This window comes from Amblyomma americanum, chromosome 8 (genome assembly GCF_052857255.1).
Source record: "Amblyomma americanum isolate KBUSLIRL-KWMA chromosome 8, ASM5285725v1, whole genome shotgun sequence".
In the NCBI taxonomy this organism is placed as follows: domain Eukaryota; kingdom Metazoa; phylum Arthropoda; class Arachnida; order Ixodida; family Ixodidae; genus Amblyomma; species Amblyomma americanum.
The window spans coordinates 31,542,400-31,563,723 of record NC_135504.1 but is presented as its reverse complement, the minus strand read 5'-3'; positions in this window follow the sequence as shown (position 1 = coordinate 31,563,723).

Here is a 21,324-nt window from a genome sequence, read left to right as displayed (position 1 = left end):
GTTTTGGATGACCAAGAACCCGGTTAGCTTCGTTGGTTATGTTCATTATGTGGGTGGTCCAAGAGAAATCCTGCGTTATGCTGATTCCTAAATATTCCTAGAAGGTTCCTGGGATATTGAGGAACCGCGAAGGGTGTAGTTAGGAACAGGATACAATTGACGGCGATGAAATGATATTAGAGTTGTTTTATTAACGTTTAAGGACATTAACAAGTTTGCGCACCACTCTCCCACAAGTTTTATTTCGCATTGCAGATGGTAAGTGTCTCTGTTATTAATGATGCTCCAGTAAATGACGCGCCCAAGCAGCACAAGTAATTGGCCCAACATTGGAACTGTATTGGCAAAGTTGGCCCTACAAAAGATCAGAAAGGGACCATCCTGTTGCAATATTGGGCCGATGACCTTTGCTGCTTGGGCAGTCAACGGCTAACAGACCAACGGTTGAAGACAGATTACTTGGGAGGTCGTTAATGTAAATTGAGAATAATAGAGGCCCTAAAACCGCCCCATGTAGCACGCCTCTTGTCTGAGAGATGTGCTTTTTGAGCGGCCATGAGCATTTGTGGTTCCTGGAAATAATACAACTACTCGTTCACCACACGTTTTATTCAACAAAAGATTCTTGTGCTATCATTACTTACCGTTGCTGTCAAAATGCTCATCTTGAAATGTTTGCCAGCCTTCGTTCTTTTTTACGAAGAGTCCGTAAAACTGCGACACTCGCGACTTAAGATATTGCATTCGTATTTGACACGATACGTGAGGCCGGCTTTCATGAGTTGGGAAGGTTTAAGAATATATTTCCTACATGGAGAGGCGATACAAGAACCGACATTGGCCATGAAAAAGAAAAAATAAACTTTTGATTTTCTAGGCAGCTTGTTTTAGTATGCCAACAAGTGCAAATTTCTAATCAAAAACACATGTTTTCCGCAGCAATACTCTCGCATTGGCCAACATGCGCCAACTCGACTGTGCCATGCTGCAAATGGGGGGCAGGCGATAGAGCTTTTTCCCGGGGCGGTTCGAATATTGTTAATATAGAATGCTAGCACTAAGCTTCCCACTGTTCAAATAAAGCGAAATGCACACGGTTGATATCACTGGTACCCAAGTAGAGTTACCCAAGCGCGAATTTTCGACTAAAATAACCACGCCTGTATGACTTTGATGACTTTATTTCGCAGTGTTATCGGCTCGTCTGAAATTATGCTCGTGTGCTTGCTATCCTTTCGCAGGAGCATTTTCATGCCGTCGCTGTACATTGCCGTGTCACACAAGACTAACACCGACGACGCAACCTGCTTGATCCATCCAATTTCCATGCTGAATTCCCCGAGAAACTTCAGCGCTTCGATTTCAGTCGTACGTGGTCGACACCGTATCAATCACATCCTATTATATATATATATATATATATATATATATATTAGCTTTCAATTATCACGTTTCTCGTGGTGGTAGCAGACCCCAAGAAATCGATAAACGTGATAATTGAAAGCTAATATATATATATATATATATATATATATATATATATGAAATTTTCTGTCCGAGGAATTCAAGATGGCGGCCCCCATACTAAATCGATATAGCAACCCAACTGGTCATTGGTTACGCCATTAGTAATACAGAATTGGTGATTGATTGGAGAGGTCACTGATTTTGTGGTCATAACTAACTAGTCACTTGACTATGTTTATTCGCTTATAACTCTGTACTTAAAGAGGTCATGATAAAACGAATTATATATTTGTGATCCTAAAGATGAGGAGAGCACGTAAGACGTCAAAATGAAGTAATTAAGGTAATGTTTATTTATTGTTAGCCTTAAATTTATTTGCTCATAATTCATTTACCGTTGATGTCATGATCTATATAATGGCATATTCGTAACAAGCTCAATGAGTTGAATATGTTTAAAACCAATATCGCCTAATTAGGTTAATATTTACTTCTAGTTAGGCTTAATTAACATGGCGGCCGTGACGTCAGCATTCGGCAGCTTACAATTTCATACCTCATGTCCACCGGGCACCTACTGCCTTGAGGTAAGAAACAATTGCACCTCCAAAGAGTCGAAAAACTTTTTCGGCCCATAATGGCCAGAAATATCCGACCTAAAGGCGGTCGGCGCCCGATCGCCGTGAGGTAGGGAAGAGTAGCCTAATCACGTGGTAGTACATCGCATGGACGATAGGTTGCGCTACCAAACGTTAACGCTCGTTATTTCACCGTCTTCCAGACGGTGGCGGCAAATTTTTTGCTTGAAATCACGAGCTCGAAATGGGTGATAAACTAATTTCCATTGGCAGTGTTCAAGGCTTGTTTACAAGGTTTAGTGAGCCCTACGAAATTATCGCCGACACTTGCAATTCAAAAACCGCATAGAGATTCTGCATACCACCCTGGCAGTCACCCGCCCACTGAGCACATATCAGATTATCGCAGTAAATTATGTATCATGGACAAAACATGGCTAGACGTATGAATATGTGTGAGGTTAAAAAATAAAAACAATCGGAAAATAATGGAATTCCTGAAATGGTGTATAAATGGCAAGTCGAAATTCTGCACTGGGAGGCAGGTTGCAACTAGAACAAAGCAATGCCACACTCAGTGATTTATCTCACGCAGGAACGTTATCCAGTGGGTAGTAACTAGAAGTTGGGTTAACTAGAGACTAGGACAGGTCATTTATAAAGCACTATTGGCATAGTTGGTTTAGATATACTAATGAAAATCTTAACTTTTTGCTTTAGGCGCCACATAACATTCTTCCTTTAAATGGAATTTTCTCCTGAAGAGGATCGGCCTCCTGTATGAAACGTCATTGCACTCTTTCCCACGATGTGACTCTTTATAGGAAGATGCAAATAACTTAAAGTTTATGTTTAAAACTGAGACTTACAGATGATGAAATTATTCACTTAGGTGTTTTTACATACAACGGCACCTATGTGGAGTTAATAGACAAGTCGGCGCGGTTATGAAACTAGCTGCGAGAATTGTGGGGAACGAATCATTCATCAATGTCTGGACCTGTGCTACATGCACATATAAATTCTGATGTAGACGCGTAGATGTCTTCCTAAGTGCTCCTAAGCGTATATGTCATCCTAAGTGCTCTGTATATAGCCGAAGTGGTGAATTGCTTGCAATTTTCTGTGACCTGTTAAACGATTGCATCGCAAACGATTAAACGATTGCCTCGTAGCCTTAACGGGTTCAGGAAATGCAATGAAACGTTCAGCCCTGAACAACTTGCCAATGATTTTCACCTTTCTTTCTTTTGTTTGCTCTGCGAATGCACAGATGAAAGCGATGGCTCACTTGAATATGACAGCGTCGAACAATATCAGCATGCCGATGGCCATTTCTTTCACAAGTGATATTCGGAAGTTCCAGCCACTGTACCAAACCTATCAGTTTGGACGGTGGTAGACGAAGCACTACGAAGTGTTCGAGCCATGCAGAAGCCAGGGTTCGCTCTCCCGTCTAGATGTGAGTCCACTGCTGTTGAAGCATTATACGTCAAAGAGGCTTTTTAAAACTTTTCTGCGACAAATGCAGTGCAACAAACGTTACCCGTCTAGTGACCTTAAAGAAAAGCCTAACAGAATAGGCCACTTTCGGTACTTGCCCCAATGCACACTTTCACTGAATGAGTTATGAAAGAGCCATCATGAAAGAGCCATCATGTTAATTATGACGAAAAGTCTAGCATGCTGTTTACGTGCATGCCTTTTTTTATTAGAGATCAAATGTGAGCTCATTTTCACAAGCCTCGCTATTTGGTCATATCAGAACTTTCTGTTCGAGCTCAAAGATTTCTCGAAAAAGACATCCTGGACATCAGCCCGATTAAGGCGACTGCAGGTCAAAGCCTTTCTCATGTCTCTCCATATAACCCGGGCCTGAACCAGCTGCGGCCACAATGTCGCTGCAAATTTCTTAATCACATTTGCCCAGTTAACTTTCTGTCGCCCAATGCTACGCATGCCTTCTCATAGAATCCACTCCGTTACTCTTAATGACCATCGGTTATCTTGCGTTCGCATTACATGCCCTGCCCAGGCCCATTTATTCCTCCTCATTTGGGCTAGCTTGTCACTGACGCGCGCTTGTTCCCTCACCCACTCTGCCCGCGTCCGGTGTCTTAGCGTTACACCTATTAATTTTCATTCCTTAGCTGGCTATGTGGTCCTTAATTTATGTTTAGCCCTTTTCGTTAGCTCCATGTTTCTGCCGCATAGGTGGGTACCGGTAGGGTATACCAGTTTTATACTTTCCTGTTGAGGGATATTCGTATACTGCCATTCAGTCCCTCGAAGAGCCTGCCAATTGCACTCTACCCCATTTTTATTCTAGATATTTCGTTCTCGTGATTCCGGTCTGCAGCCAATATCTACTCAAAGTAGACAATTTTCCTTACCTATTGTAAACTGCTTTTCCCTTCCATGAACGTTGATTATTATTTTGAGTCTCTGCAAAATATTATAACCGGCTTTCTGCTCTGCCTGTCTTACGCATTGATCATGTTTTGCATTTCATCTCGTGAGTGACAGAGCAAGACAGAGTCAGCGAATCACAGATTATTAAGGTATTCTCTATAAGGCTTTATCCCAACTGTTTCCAACTCCAGCCTCTCAATACCTCTTCTGGAGAGGCGGAAAATAGCATTTGGGCAATCGTGTCTCTCTGCCTTGCACGCTTCCTTATTAGAATTTTATTGTTGACTTGATGGATAACTATAGCAGAGCCGTTATAGATATCTTGCAGTATTTTTACGTAGGGCTCATGTACACCCTGACTCCGGAATGTCTGCATGACTGCTGAGGTTTCCACTCAGTCAACTGTGCTCTAGTAATATATGAAGGTGATATAAAGGGTTGGTTATCTTCTGCGCATTGCTCTTTCACGAGATTTTTAGTCTAATTTTGTCTGAGGTCTTACAAGTTCTTTGGTGATCCTGACTCCACTACCATTTACCTTGTAAATACTTTGTAGGCAATGGAGAGAGATCGGTCTGTGATTCTTAAAGTCGTTGACGTCCCTTTCCTCATTTATTAGGATTATGTTAGGTTCTTTCAATCTTGTGGTATGTTCGAGGTCTTAAGGCACTCTGCATTATCACCATCATCAGCCTGACTTCGCCCACTGCAGAGGAAAGGCCTCTCCCATGTCTCTCCTTGGGGTCAGTGGGTCAAAGACCCATTTCCCAAGCATTTCACCCTAAAGAAGCCGAGCTCCAGACTAGGGGAAATCTTGTACCTTGAATGAATATGAACCAGCCCCGAAGCCAACGACGACGAAGCGCTCGCGCCGCCGGTTGGATGCTCGTGCTGGATGGAACACAGCCGCTTGTGTCTGGTGTCTCGGCTCTCTGCCTCGTAGATTGCCTGTGCCAAGGTCTTCGTAGCCGGCGCTTCCATCGTGCCAATAAACCGCTCTACATACCTATTGTATCACTTGTGGGTAGCCGGCGGCACTGGGGATCGAACCCTGTTCCTTGCCAGCTGCACCCACCGTATGTCGGCAAACTTCTTTATCTCATCCGCCCACCTAACCTTCTGCCGCACCGTACCACGCTTGCCTCCTCTTGACATCCACTCCGTTACCCTTAAGGACCAGCGGTTATCTTGCCTTCGCATTACATGCCTTGCCATGCCCATTTCGTTCTCTTCGTTTCGACTAGGATGTTATTCGACCGCGCTGGTTCCTTCACCCACTCCGCCCGCTTCCGGTCTCTTAACGTTACACTTATAATTTTGTTTTGTCTATAGCTCGTTGCGTTGTCCTTAATTTGAGCTGAACCCTTTTCGTTAGGCTCCAAGTTTCTGCTCCAATGAAAGGGTGACTACTTTTTCCAGCAAAATCTCCCTCAGTCCTTCAAAAGATCTGCTGTTACCTGATCCTCATCAGCTGTTTTACTCCTTTACGTTGCTCCTAAGCATTCTTGAATTCCTCTTTCTTTGCAGGAAGAATGTCGCGTGGCTGCGTTATACTGCCTATATCATTTGCCTCCTGATTACATTGAATGCTGTATAGATTTATGTTCAATTATAAAACTATTTTAACTGCCTTATGTGTGTTGGGAAAGGCATTGACATCTTTGTCTCAACTCGTACATGTGACTTTTGCCTATTCCTAGTTTCCTGTTCCTCCATTCTACGCTGCCTGCGGTCATCAGAACACGCTCGATTCTTTCCGTATTAAGCTTCATTACCTCAGTTACCTTGTGCTGATTAACTTTGATAGCTTTGCCAAGACTATTCTTTCTTTGTGATTTGATGCTTTTATGCTTTGACGCTTTTTAATGAGGTCTTTCGTCTCCTGAGAGAGTTTGCGGTACCCTGTCGAGCCATCCTGACGTCCATAACTGCTTCGCACTACGTAACGATAGCTGTGAGATTGTAGATGATAGCTTTAACTTTAAGGGCGTCACACAAAGTTAAAAACAAACAATCCTAAGCGATATTTTGAATGATTGTACTTTCCTTCTTGCCGCTAACCTGTTAATTGGCTTCTGTTTCACCAAGTTTCTTCGTTCCCTCTTCAAGTCTAGGCAAATTCGAGACCTCACCATCCGGTGGTGGCTACAACGCGCGTTTCCAAGGACCTCCGCATCCTGCACGATGCTACGTTTGAAGGCAACGTGAAGTTATACTGATAATGAAGGGGAAATGATAGTTATTTCGCTTCTTTAAGTAACACATTGCTTATATATTATCGTTGTAGTGGAAAGCACTGAGCCTTTGGCTGACCACGATTCTAGAAGATTCCGATCAATTAGGGTGTTTTTTTTGGCAAAATAGGGCGACGGCAGTGAGGATTCTACCTAGTCTGCAAGCAGGAGGAAAAGGAACGGCTTATACGGTCACTCTAGGTAGTGCTGTTAGAAACAGCGACCTGCCATTGCAGTGGCGATTGATCTCGTAACCTCTACACCTCTGCGCCGCAGTGGGTATCAAGACTTGCTGCGGTTTATATATATGATGCGCTTTGCGTAGTTAGTATAACCGCAGACGACAATATGGTTAGAGTAAAAAGGAACCGCTAGCGGAGAACACAAATTTGTGACAGGAGCAGGTCTGCGAACATTGTGGACAGCGTTACGAATAGCTGTCTGTGGAAAATGAGGATTGTGGGAGCTATTGTGTCTCTGCATTCGTTTCATCCCATTGCGGGAAGAGATTACGAATCGCAGTTGAATAGGAAGAAATTCAGAATATAATATAAATTGCAATATAATCGTACTTTGAACAGATTTGACGGTGGAAAACAATTGACTGTGGCCTAGAATCAAATAAACATTGCAATGGAATCAGAACAGGAATAGATAAAAGATTGCTATCGCATTGCCTTTGAATCAATCTAGTTAATTGCCCCTGAGTTTTACTTAAAATGTAATCCATAATTTTGTTGGTTACCACATTTCTGATGGGAATTAGGAAAACCTACGTAATTCGTCTCTTGTAATCAACTAACTTTAGTGGAGAAATAAAACTGCATTGCAGCAGACTAGGCAATACGTCTCTCCGAAGCACTAAATTGGTTGCATTCAGCTTGAACATACCTGACTGTAAAAAACATCGAGCTGGGACACCAGGTGCATATTTTTAACAACCTTTGCCAGGGCCACACAGCATGACGTATAATCCGAGGCTGAGAGATACGTATGCGCCGTCAAAATCCAACGCGCCATAATCTCCACCATTCCACCCAGCAATGCATTATCTGGAGCTACCTTGTAAGGATGTAATGTGCAGTCGACTGTCAAAATAACACCAAATCCGTATTGCGAGGGGTTAACCAGTTTCTTAGATCGAAGTGACATGCTGCAAAACACGTATACTGGTCGATAGACCGCATCAGCGGCGAGCACTATGCCACTGAAGGTAGAGCTCAATGGTGGTGCATAAAATTTAGAGAATGCAGAACATACATTCCCGTTAAATGTGGAAGTGACGGGAGCCTGTGACGGGAAAACTTGCACATCTACTGGATCGAGGGGTTGGCCGCAGGAGGAGGTTCCCAATTTTCCAACTATCCTTAGAGCGACTTCGACATGTGAACAAGAAGTGGTCGGGAGGACGGTGCTTCGCCTGTAAGGATAAACTTCAGAAAATTGTCACGCAACGTACAACACACCTGCGGTAACATTCTGTGCGGATTGTACTGCGAGGCTGGTGTACCGCTCAGCAAAATGTGTGTACTGGCGTCATGGGTAGATGTACTATCGCGCTCAATATGAGTTGCAACGCGCCGTCATCGACCGGAGCTGGCTCCCTCGTCTACATCTTCCAACAATCGCTCGGAATTCTGGGAAGAACTGCCATTCTAGGAAACGACCACACTCCCTCTCACAAAACAGCTTAGTATAACTGTAATGCATTCTGTTTGACTGCGGTATTATTCTACTGCATCCCAACTACCATCGATAAGTTCGTTATATAATTCCTGTTATTGGCCCAATTAAGAATTCAAGACGAAATATTAGAAACTGAATTCAATTTCATGCAAGCAAATTCCGTGAACACGTTTTACTACAGTGAAACGTGTTCACGGAATTTGCTTGCATGAAACTGAATTCACTTTTAAATATTTCGTCTTGAATTCTTAATTGGGCCAATAACAGGAAATATATATCGAACTTATCGATGGTAGTTGGGATGCAGTAGAATAATACCGCAGTCAAACAGAATGCATTACAGTTATACTAAGCTGTTTTGTGAGAGGGAGTGTGGTCGTTTCCTAGAATGGCAGTTCTTCCCAGAATTCCGAGCGATTGTTGGAAGATGTAGACGAGGGAGCCAGCTCCGGTCGATGACGGCGCGTTGCAACTCATATTGAGCGCGATAGTACGTGCACGCTTACACAGTGGGCACAATCATGTTAACATTCGAAAGTTGTTAGTAAGGTAGCACTAAAGCTTCCAGTCAGGCCAAAAGCCGTAGCCTGTCAGTTAGGTGGTGCGGTTTCTGGGCTCCACATCTTGGCAGGTGGCTGTTAAATCGGTGACTGCTCTTGAGGGGATGCTCGGATAGAGCATCCGGGGTCTCACGAACCCCACCGTTGGGAGCACCTGCGATAGCAGGGAAGTGTCGATCCACCTAACCCCTGAACCACTGCACCAGGATTGGTACGATGAACTTCCGCTATCTCTTAATGTTAAGCAGAGGAAGACCAAATCCGCAAAAATGGCAATCAGTCCAATAAAGCTGTCGCGTCATACTCTTACGGCGGAGCCTAAGTACGATTTCGCCTATCATTGCTCCAAGCCTGGTTGACCTTGAAAACCGAGTCTCGACACGGAAACAAAGTGCTAGCAGGCCTCATTAGCGCCTGGCATAAACAGGCTAAACCACACACAATTTTTCTATTGCTCCTTGGTTGCGTATAGAAAAATATATAATAAGGAGAAATAAATTAAAAACCTATTACTCTTTCGAAAGAGGTGAAATTCTAGAGGACCGTGTACTCTGCGATGTCATTGCACATTAAGGAGCCCCATGTGGTCGAAATTACCGGAACCCTTCACTACGGCGTTCCTCATGGCCTGAGTCGTTTTGGGATGTTAAACCCCATAAACCCATAACTCATTGCTTATAATATAGTTTAACAAATTTAATCCATATAATCCTGCGCCCTCAGATGTCTTACAAATAATTTGCTTTGTCTTACTTTTTGTTATGATGCTGCGCAGAAAATCAGGATGAATGCAGTACAATTAACATTACTGGCAAGTACAGCCGTCAAGTATGATAGTAATGCCGTTAGCACCTCTGATAATGCTTTGCACTTATGGCGAACGTCTTCATTTCATGAGAGCTATTTTCTGGGCACAGATCTGCGTCGGTGAAGAAGTCAACAATCTTCAATACCGCCCTGATTTAGAAGTAGTGTTCACTTACAATTTATTAAGAAAAGACACGTATATATTTGACAATGACCGGGTCTTGAAAGCAAAGGTAAGGCTTTATCCTGCAGTAAGGTTTCAATAGACCACTCTGGGCGCAATGTGGCACGGATCTTTGCTTAGCAGCTAGGTGAGCGCCCTCCAGTATGGGGAATTTGTAATGGATGCTGCGGCGGAAACAGAAATATGAGGTGCCATAGAAGGCACCTCGAATGGCAAGTACATGCGTGTAAGGGCTTTCATTACCTCCAAGATCACTGTTGCGTGCCCAATACATCTGGGAGGGACTGAAGCCTAGAACAGAATATTTTACCCTAGCTGGTTGGTGGCGGATGCGTGCATATTCCCGACGTCAGGCGCCATCTATGTGCCCGTGCTGCCAGGTGGTCTTTTAATCGCGCGGTCTTTGCGCATAAAATTCGCCGTTAATTTGACGCTTTTCATTTCTGTTATTGATACACTGTGCCACCATTAGTATAGTACGCATCGCAACGTCCAGTGTCCTTCAAGTAGAAAGAACGAAGGTTACTGACGCGCGTTGTCCCTCGCCCACCTGCATAACCAGGGGTAGTCTACCTTGCAGGCTACGAAGTGGAAACCGTCATTTTAAATCGCACATATGCGCTGTTGGGTCATTTCTTGCTGTCTTCTACGTGAGGTGCCGTCGATAACAAATATGTGTCTATTTCTGATTTGTAAGCTCTACTTGTCGCGTACAAACCTAGAATGTTATGTTACGGGGCAAATATGACCTTGAAGCGGCGCCAATTAATTAAGGGCCGAAGAAGAATGGGAATCGAACTCGCTCCTCCGGCATACAGGAGGGGGACGCTTCCACTCCGCCACGACTGCGCGACTCTTGGAAGTGAATGAAGGCGCGTTTAGTGATTGTACGGATGACTAAGAAACCTGCCTTCCAAATATATATTCAGCCGTACGTGAATAGTTTAATCACAAGCATGTAATTACAGATATCCCAATTGAGCGAGCAGCGAAGTATGTTTTCGGTGACATTGCTTTGTGCATGGCGTGCAGTCGTACCGCCATCATGCGGTAAACACAAACTCCAACACGCAATGTACGGTGATGGTGCCGCAGATGGCGGGCGTCTATAGTTAATGTACACATCTATTAGAAATGTATTTTCGAGTTATGCACTGAGGCGTTCATGAGTATTTTATTATGAGCATGCAAATTACAGATGTTCCAACTAAGCGAGTAGCGAAGTTGTCCGGAACGCACTCAACGTGGGAGGCGCCAAGCCACGTCTAGTTGTCCTATCCGCCACAGCACTTTCTCTTTAAACAGGTTTAACAGGAGTTAATCCGCAGCTAATTTTTCTGAATTGATGGTCATTTAAAGCGCCATGATGCAGGCATGCGTGCTTGATTCGATGTTGTAGGGACGTGCATGCCAGCTGCGCACTGGGCGCTCTTCTAGAGAAACGCGTGTAAGCCTCAGGGTGCTTGCCTATGCTCCAGCAAGAGGACTCTTCTTCGTCTACACAAAGCGTCTATCATTGGTGAGGTTTAAACTGTGCATTTGCTCCGAGGCGGAAGGCTCTGTAAAACGGAGAGGAGGGCTTGAAGAGCGAAGGGTGTTAGAATTTGGAGGGTCTTTCTTGCCCAGGCATGATGCCTGCTAAAGAGGCATATCTGGTTGACCCGCGAAACTGAAAAGAAAAACAAACTGGAAAGGCCTAGCTCTGTTATGGTAGGATATACGCAGCGAAAGCGTGGCGACTTTTGCATCAGAAGAGTGCATTCACTAGATGCGCCTTTATTCATGGTTAAAGCTTGAGCCGTCGTAGCGGAGTGGTAGCGCTTAAAGGCCGTGGTTCGATTCCGAGACTCAGGACAGGTTTTTTTTTATTCAGTGAGTGTGCGGGGGTTTCAATGCCTCCCATAGATTCCGCCACCGAATACGTTGGTTAGCGGTTAAGCGCAGACTCAGGCGCGTTTACACTCCGGCGTAACGCGCGCGCGCTGGAAGGCGACGTTACGTCGGCCAAAGCGAGACGCTATATACTCGAACTGCGCTTGACCGTCGACGCGTTCCGCGGCTTCGGCGCACTCTGACCGCACTGGCAGAGACTTGGAGCATGTCTCTCTCGTGCCGAGCGCGCCAGCCGCCGCCGGCCCGGCCAGACCGGTTCGGCTCCGCGGCGAGGCGCGCGTTGTAACGTCATGTGTCTCCTCGGAGAACCGCCTCAGAGAAATCACTAGTTCACGGCAAGTAAAGCTTTCGCTTTAAAAGTCCAATGCAGCAGAGAGGAATCCGAAGGTGTGGAGAGTGGTGAGATAGTGAACGTGGGCTTGAAAGGCTGTGTCCACCGTGTTAGGTGGCTTAGTATGACTGACTGCGTTGACCTGTAACACGGGGATTTTTTAAGCAGCACGGCAAAACGCAATTCTGGAAAAAATAAATTGAAGTGAAAAAATGAGGACAGGTAGTACTAAGCTCTTATGATCATGGCAGGGTTTAGGCTGCTGTTTACGCTACGTGTGAATTAATCGGTGTTGGGTTGCTTTCTGTAATAACACTGAGTGTGAAGCCGGCGTGGCAGGAAAAGGCCATCGGGTTAGAGCCCAATAGTGGTGCGAAACCTCTCCTGTGTGTTTTGGAGACGTTTACAGATACGTAGTTGGTGTGATTTTCAATGAAACATCAGTACGTACCCTACTATGGCGGCAGTTTTTATAATTTTACTTGTAGGTATCAACACTTTCAAGACACAGGTCAATCGACGTCCTCTTGTTAGCCATAAAGGGAATGATCTTTATCATTTCGTCTATGTGGTGCAGTAATAATGATAAGCTCAGGTCATTAGCAGAGTGCCTGTATCATTTCTTAGGGCAAACAGTGCACATTTCCAGACATAATGCATTGTGGTCCAGTGTCAAAGGTCACAGTTCTCGAAAAGACTAAAAGCACGATACAGTAATTAATACTTTCCCAGGATCCAGGTTTAGGTGATCTCATTTCTTTGCAGCTACCGAATACTCGATGCCACGGTATCAGAGTTTGAAGCGAAAAGCTTCACTACGCTAGGTAAAGAAGTCATCGCGTAGGCCGGAGAAAGACCTTGAACGACTTTCCGCCCAACCACGTTAGCCCTGTATCACCATATGTTGTACAGTTACGGTGTCGAACCACTGACCCCTGACCTTGTCCTATGACCTTTAGTTGACAGTTTACCTTTGACAGCTGACATTGAGTTGACCTCTGACTTAAGCTTTGACATTTGGTGACATTTAGGTTGACCTTTGACCTTAAGAACATCGGATGGGGTGATGTGAAGCCATGTGATGACATCCGATTGGGGTGTCGTAAAACCATGTGATACCATGTTATAGCCATGTGGTCGTGTGGATATATACAGAACGGCTGTCGCGAGCGTGTAGCGGAGCTGCCATGGACGAGCCTCAGACGCTTAGCAAGCGTGCTTGCTTTTCGCCGTATTCCAGGGTTAGCCAAGTTAAGCCACAGCCAATTTTTTTTTAAATGAACGAATCAACTTCTAAAGGACGGACGTCCAGAGGAGCACCCAAAATTTAGACTTTGCAAAAGTTAAAAGCACCATTATTGTTAAACTACACTACTGAAGAGCTTTTGTTCTGCTTTTCGAAGTAGAACAGGGTTCGGGGCTTCCAGTTGTTAACTTCCCATGGAGTAGAGCTGGGTGAAATTTATACAATACAAACTTTTTCGCAACACGATCACCCTGAAAGATTCTTGTGTTAAGTGTATTCCGTCCAAATGGAGGTATTCGGTGAGCCCTGTTGTGTTGCCTAACGTTCAAGCGCACAGATATTGAGCGCCCGACTTCCATTCTAAACTAGTAATGTAAGAATCGTTTAGATGAAGTGTTTCGACTTGTTGCATTATTGAACCCCAGAGTCATTGGCTTCTCGTGAATGAGCAAGATTTTGGTTTCAGTTTCCTTTCAGGTCGAGTTGCGCTCCGTATTAAAAAGGCAGGTGTTGGTAATAAATAAAATATGGATAAAGGGTGCACCTCACGTAAGTTCGAGGTGCAACAATTAGAAGAATCGATAGAGAAGCGCCAACTTTTCTTCCATACTTTCTTTTATATCTGCACGTTTGTGTTCGCCGTAATTCAAACGCTTGGGCTCTTAATCGAAAAAAGCAGTGAGAACACTGGCACCAATATTTAAGCTATAGGTACATGTCTAACAGAAAAAACCTTGTCAATGGTGTGGGTTTCATTTAGAGGGCCCGAAGGCAAGTTTTTCAGTGATGCACCATTAATACTTTAGGGAACATTTTGCAGAATTTTTATTAGCGCTGGAAAACTGCAGTTAGTGTTTATTGTGGATAAATGAACACATTTTACTTATTCCAATGCGTGAACACATGTTTCGGATTACCTGGACAGGTCTTGAGACGCTCGTTAAATATTTTATCAAATTTCATAGGTGTAGCAGAAAAGCCCTCGCCAAAGCATGGGTTGCATATCTTTTATGGCTGAAGTGCACTATAAACTGCAACAATATGGCGGCGCATTTAATGGTCAACCGCAATCTATCTAAGAACTTTCTAAGCTTTGTGCTTCGCTCGATCGCTTAGAGCAGAAAAAATAGATTTTTTGTGGACCCCAATCTTTTTGTAGTGCTGCTATACCAAGCTTTCGAACACGATGCACCCAACTGAAGCATGCGCTACTCTCTAAAACATATACACTTGCTAGCCGGTGCCCTAACTACACTTATATCCACAGCATTGTATCACATTGGTGCAAGACTTGGAGTGCACGGAAGCGTGCCTCAGTATTTTTGTAGCTTGCCTGAAGCTTGATATGACGGCACGAGGCCATTGACGTAGCTGTTGAAAAGCACCGCTGTTTCGCGGCTACACGACACAAATACACTTGTCCCTAGCAGTAGTTTAATAGTTATGTTAGGGTGCCCTTGGCACAAGAATTGAATGCGAGGATATAGGCCTGCGGACGTGAAGAAACAGTTTAGGCTCAACTTTTCCCAAGTGTTATGTGCTGTGTAATTCACATATGTAGCGTGCGCTCTCGCTGGCATGTTGCATCTTTTAGAAATGTGGGTACTTTAGATTTCACAGTGCACTATGTTGAAAGCTTGGCTGCCACAGCGTTTGGAACGTAAACACCGTCACATGCTTGGCGATAGTCACGTGGGTGGGACTGGTCACAAATTTACCCATGATGGTCCAGTTTTACGGCTATCCTCACTTTCGCATGACATGTTACATGACGTTCAACATCCGGACTTGTGACAGCGGACTGTCTGCGGTGTCGGTAATGAGTCTTGCCTATATTACATAAGCGATATTAATGCGAAGTCCACGACGCCACTATGTGGTACAGCGCGAAACTGCGGTGATAAAGGCCGGGGAAGGTGCCGTTCAAGACAGAGGCAACACGCACGGGTCTTCACCATGCTTCATGGAAAATAAAATTGCGCTCGGTATGAGATCTGTGCATGGTGGCCATAGCCTTTCAGAGCAGCAGAGGAAAAGCTGCCAAATTTTCGCACAACGTAAAACCGGTTGCCTACTCGAGGACAATCTGTTCACTTGATTTGGAAGAGAGACGCGCTGAGATAACGCAAGGAATGGTCGCGTAACTGAAAATTTAAAGGTCCGAGAATGGCAATGTTACTAGTGGCTTTAGGGTCTTAGTGACAATTTTCTCATCGCAGCTGAACAATAAAAGTAAATAAAAGTTAGTGATTTTCGTGGGCGAAAGTATGCCTGCGGCACTACGTTTGATTTAGTTCTGTGATGTAAAACTTTCCTCAAATTCGTCTGTCACAGTTTCTTGCAAAGCAAAGCAATTTCTATCAAGTATACAGCAGGAACTTGTGTACGAGCCGTATATCTTCTCTGCTGTTCGTGCAGTCGAGATTATGCAGAGTCGTTGGTAGAAGCAAACAGCCCATGGTGACTGCTTGTACGGTGTGCAGTGGTTCCTATAACAGCACTGTAGGATCTATTTCCCCTAGAAGAGATAAGGTGATTTTTTTTTTTCAGCATGAAAAGACTTGGATCGTTCCCGTTTCAAAACAGGCCGTTTTGTATTTCTGGGAGGGGACCCCTGTGGCTTATATAGATTTCTGTAAGGTTGTGCAATAGTCACAAAATGCGTCCGGCCCTATTGTGAACGTTGTTCTAAGCTCGCTGCGGTGAGCTGCGGTGCGCGCTCTCAGAGGTACAACAGCGGAATGGTGGAGGGAGAACTTGTTAGTGTTATAGCGTAACGGGCTACCCTGCAATTCGGACTGCACTCTGAGGAGCACTGTACACGAAGCGTAGAATGTATTACCTGGGTGCCCCAACACTGGTGCAAGAATTGATTACCAAGATGAAGCTTTCGGAAGCAGCTAGGCTATATTAGAACATCTTTGGACGATACAACAGAAAGGTCGTGTTTATATTATAATCACTTCATTGTGCCCGCCGATACAGCTAAAATTGCTTTGGTGTTCGGCTGCTGATATCAAGGTCGCGGGATGGAATCTAGGCTGCGGGCGCAGTATTTCGATGGAGGTGAAAAGAAAAATGGCCACGTGCTTAACAATGTACGCTCTCGTAAAGAACACCTCGTGTAATAATTCAACTACGACGTCTAACATAAGTTACGTGTTGCTTTGGAACATTAAAACCTCCGTACCATATCACAGACGTTCTTCTCTCCTTTGCATTGCAGATTTGCAAGGCGAAGGCGGCGTACCCAAAAATCCCGTTCGGTATCGCTTTTTTTGACACCGAGCGCGACTTCATGCCTCGTCCCTGCCCCGGACTGGGCTTAAGTGTAGGAAACCTGACCCGCACCAGGACGGTGAGGAAAGTGAGAGATTTTTTGCGGGACAAATTTACTGACGCCGGCAAGCTGCAGAGCTGCTTGGCCGTTCAATGACTAAGAATCGTCGCAAGCTGAGCCCCTGTTCGCCACCAAGATTCTTTATGACGGCGGGGTGTAACATTCTTCAGCGTGCGGTTAATAATTTCGCGAACAAAATGTGGCATTGAATTCCAAAAAAATCTGCACAAGATCATGGTTCTTTTTCACATGCATTTGAAATAAATGCTTTGCCGAAGAAGTACCTCCTTTGGTGATCTAAATTGCATAGAGCTCATTCGCTGACAAGCCCGTATCACGTTGCCGGCCTTGTTGACGGTTCATAACAAGAGAATCTTTGTGAAGAAGAGAGAACTCAGACATGTAGAAATTTCGACACCATTATGACATCGCAGTAGCACGAAAATACAAGCGGCAGGGATGAAAATTTCCAAATTTGCGGGAGGGGGTAATGCAAGCAATGATATGCGATTTATATGAAATATATTTTTCAATAAAATGTTCCAGCAACGCTTTCTACAATTTAATCTGCAGTCGTACAAACAGTGTTCTTTCATTAACCGTTTGCTACCGTTAAAAAATAAAACGTTAATCGATGAAGTAGACCGAATAATGAAATTATATTTTTGGATATTTTGGTAAACGGACGCTATTTGGTAGCCGATTGAAAGCTCCAGGAAGCAAAGAGGCACAATGTGCTCACTTTACAGAGCACTGTGGTCATGCTAGCACAGACTGCACGTGCTGTGCTTTCTTAAGCGCCTAGTATCAGGCGAAGAATTTTTCACGTTGAAAATTACCAGCGTTTGAATTATTTATGGCTTATGTGCTTTTTCGCTTCATTAGGAACGCAATTTTCTTATATGGCCACACTGCTGGTAATATAACTCGCGAATGCTACTGACCTTCAAGTCACTGATTAGGCAATAGCATCTCGCAAGAATTTCTTTTTATTTCGAGCATGTACTCAGAAAAGGAGCAGGACTACCTTCAACCCGAATAGCGGAGAACTGAGATTGCTTCTGCTTGCACAAAGAATCAACTAGAAGATAAGGGCAATTCGCCGCTGATGCGCTGCTATCCCCAGACCTGCGCCTGCCGCATGGAGCGTTCTTCAATTTATGCTCAGGAGGTTTATATATGACGTTCTATTGTACAGTGTATTCATATGTCGTGTCGAAACAGCTTGGGCGTTGTTGTACAGTGCATGAAATATTTTTTTTGCAAATTATGCAAAATGCCATTATATGCTCACAACAATAAAACTATCCTAACACACAAATTCTATGTTCCCAGTGCTTTTCTTGGTTTATGTAACTTCTGGCTTCGCCATATCACCCCGACGAACCTGTAACGTCGTTGCCATTGCCTTCTTGGAGAAATGCTGTTTTCTCTGCAGCATCTTTTGTGGCCTCATTACCAGCCATCTCTAGCACAGCCATTGGTCCAGCGTCACTGTTGGCAGCCAACAGGCCTAGCAGTACCTTGCACGTTCGGCAGAACATAGTACCTGTAGTTTGGGCATCTCTTGCTCATTGGATCCAGAGCCGCGTTTTAACGCTAAGCTTTTTGTATGGATTACCAGCCTTATATGCATTCGTTTTATTTAGTTATTCGGTACGAGATTATTTTATATTTTGCGACAGCTTAGATATCTGTTAATTGTGGATGGTCAATTTAGAGTTCTTTGCTTCGTTTTGGAAGTTGCAATGGTTGTGAATGTGCTTTTAAAAATTTGTAAATGCTCGTCTAGGTATCCTTCAGCGATAGGAGGCTGTCAAGGTCTGAAATAAATTTTAGCGTTTTCAGTATTTGTCCATGCGCCGAGATCATGTTGGCGATAGCGTCCACAAGTTGCTCTAGAGCACTCTTCGCCTGCTGAACATTCAGGATATCAGGCTGGCCAAGTGTGAAGGTAAATAGTGCCGCAAATTTTTTTACTGCTTTTTATTGTTCAGCTCGAGAACCTCCGGCCCTTGGATTTTTTATTTGTTTGCCAGGAGATGCGAAAAAACTCATCTGTAATGATCGCCGCCACGTGCAACTGCTTCCATATTCTTCCAGATCGTAGTATTGCTTTGGCGCCTTACCTATGTGGTTCCTTAGCAGCTTTAATTTGAGCGTGGCCGAGAGTACCCCACATACTGTTCGGCGAACGCCGAGTACTCTTGTATCTGCCGCTGCTGCTTAACTCTTCATTAAGCTATTTTTTGGTGCAAGCCCGCCCAATAAAGAAATTTTTTTACGCCCTTCGCGTATCGTCCACGGCGTTGTCTCCAATGTGTAGCCTGTCTTTCGCTGGCGTAATTGGACGCAGTAGGCCGATAACAAGCGTCTGTTTAAACCAGGATGGGGTAATAAAAGACACAAACAACGACGAGGCTCGAAGAGAAGAAATAGAAGACCACAAAATTTTTTCGCTTTTTTTTGCGCTTGGGGCTAATTTCAGTGATGGCAATTGCTTCTTTTAAATGTTCAGCAGCAATGCAGAAATTAGCTTCTGAACGATATATCAGCTAGCCTTGCAGAAACTCGGATATTTTCGGCCACCTGAGATTGTTTTACAAGAAACGACAAAGCACAGCACATGGGTGTCGTTTGTCTGTGTCATCAGTGGAAAAAAAATGAATTAAGCATTTAAGCTCCGCTTTAACTGAATTACGCGGTAGTGTAATTAGTTAACTGACATATATGCAGACGGTCATTCTCTAGTTTGCTTTCATAGATTCCTGGAAATCCTCCTACCTCTCCTGGCGCAGTGGTGCAGAGGATAAGCGATGCGCCACTGTCCTGCGATGGCAGCTGCTCCCAACAGTGGGCCTTGTGTGTCCCAGATTGCTCTTCCCAAGCGTCCAATCATTATTTTAGCACCGTCTGCCACTGTGGGCAGGCTGTGATGTCCCCGTGACGCCCCTTGACGTAGGTTTGCCCACCTCCCTCCTAGGATGGTCTCTGGGGACAACGTTCTAAAGCCATTCCCGTGATTTTTCGGTTACAACACCGGCAACGCCGACAACGCCGTTACCGGATTTTCTGAACAATGGGGCCTTTGACGCTATTGCGTTAAATACAGTGTCAGTGCCCGGGATTCAATCCCGCAGCCTCTAACTCAACACCCGAACACCAAATATGCTGAACGATCTCTCTGCGTACCAAAAAAGCAATTTTCAGCCCCGTATTAGCTCATGTCAGCAGATTAGGAACTCGCTCACAGAGTGAAAAAAAATGTATTGAAAGAGATTTAGGAAGCAAGCTCAATAATTATATTAATACGTCTTCATTTTTAAGGTTATCTATGTTAGCGAAGCATCCTACATGTGCTACTGGGGGAAAAACTCTCCAGGTCTAGGTCCTTAGGTGTCACACCTGCCAACGAACATCTTCGTACACTGCACCACATTCGAGTACTTGAGTCCGACTATCACTTCCGCAAGTTTGGTGTAATGAATTCCGTTATTTGCTTTTGTTCCTGGGTATGCGTCCTGGAGATGTTTGTCCACAATATTACTCGGCCATACAATTTTATTTGATTTCTGAGCGGTCTTGCCTTATGTCTCGTGTTCTCAAGGTAATGCAGTAGGATCTGGCCATAAAGTGCTGATTTCGATCGAAGTCTTTTGTGCAACCAGTCATAGAACGCTCTCTGTACGTTTGATCGGCTTGAAACGCCTTTTTCCAGTGCATTTTAAAAACGTGTGTCTAGCGATAAAGGTTGGGGTAGCAGGCAAAAATGTTCGTAATCAATCGTCGCCATTACTAAACAAGCCCTAAGAAGCTGAGCATTTTCTTGCGGCAAAATGGCACAATCAAATATCAGTCCACAACACTTTTCTTTTGTTTTGCGTATTTATAATGACTATTCAGCAGCTCAGATAAACAGGCAGAAGTGACTGTGTTCCCCAGGGACACAGAGTGCTTAGATGAAAATCCTTATTATCCTCTGGAAAGACCAATATTACGCTCCCACACTGCAATATCATCCGGCGTCCCAACTCGATATCCTTTTTAGGGTTGTTGCGTGTTGATCACAGACGACGCAGCATTTGCCAACTGTCCTGCTATGCCAAACATGCGTCCCGACATGCAGATGGTGAGTTGCGACACCACGGGTTCCTGTGCATCGGCAGAGACATCCCCGCAGGGGGATGATGATGAGCAGTACGTCACCGCGGACCCAAGCACCCGCGCCTAGTCGCGCGTGGTTCAGCCGTGTGCGGGGAAAAGGGGATTCTGTTGGTTTGCACCGATGCCGAACGTTTGGACCTTTAAGGCCGCTCGGCGGAGGCAACACACCACTTTGGCACTTCCGGCCTGACCCGACCAGGGGAAATCGGCACTCGCCTTTTCTTGTCCTTCCCTCCATCTATTAGTTTTTTATCTCCTTTCTCGCAATTCTCCTGTCTCATATTCACTTCGTGGTTTTTTTCTTTATTCCTGGCGGCGCGGCTTAACCTTGTGTGCCCAACCACCCTAAATGTCGTCATATTTGGTTATAGTTGGGGTGTAGAGCTGGCGTGGGCAGGGCTTGCTTGCAAGTTCCTGCACTG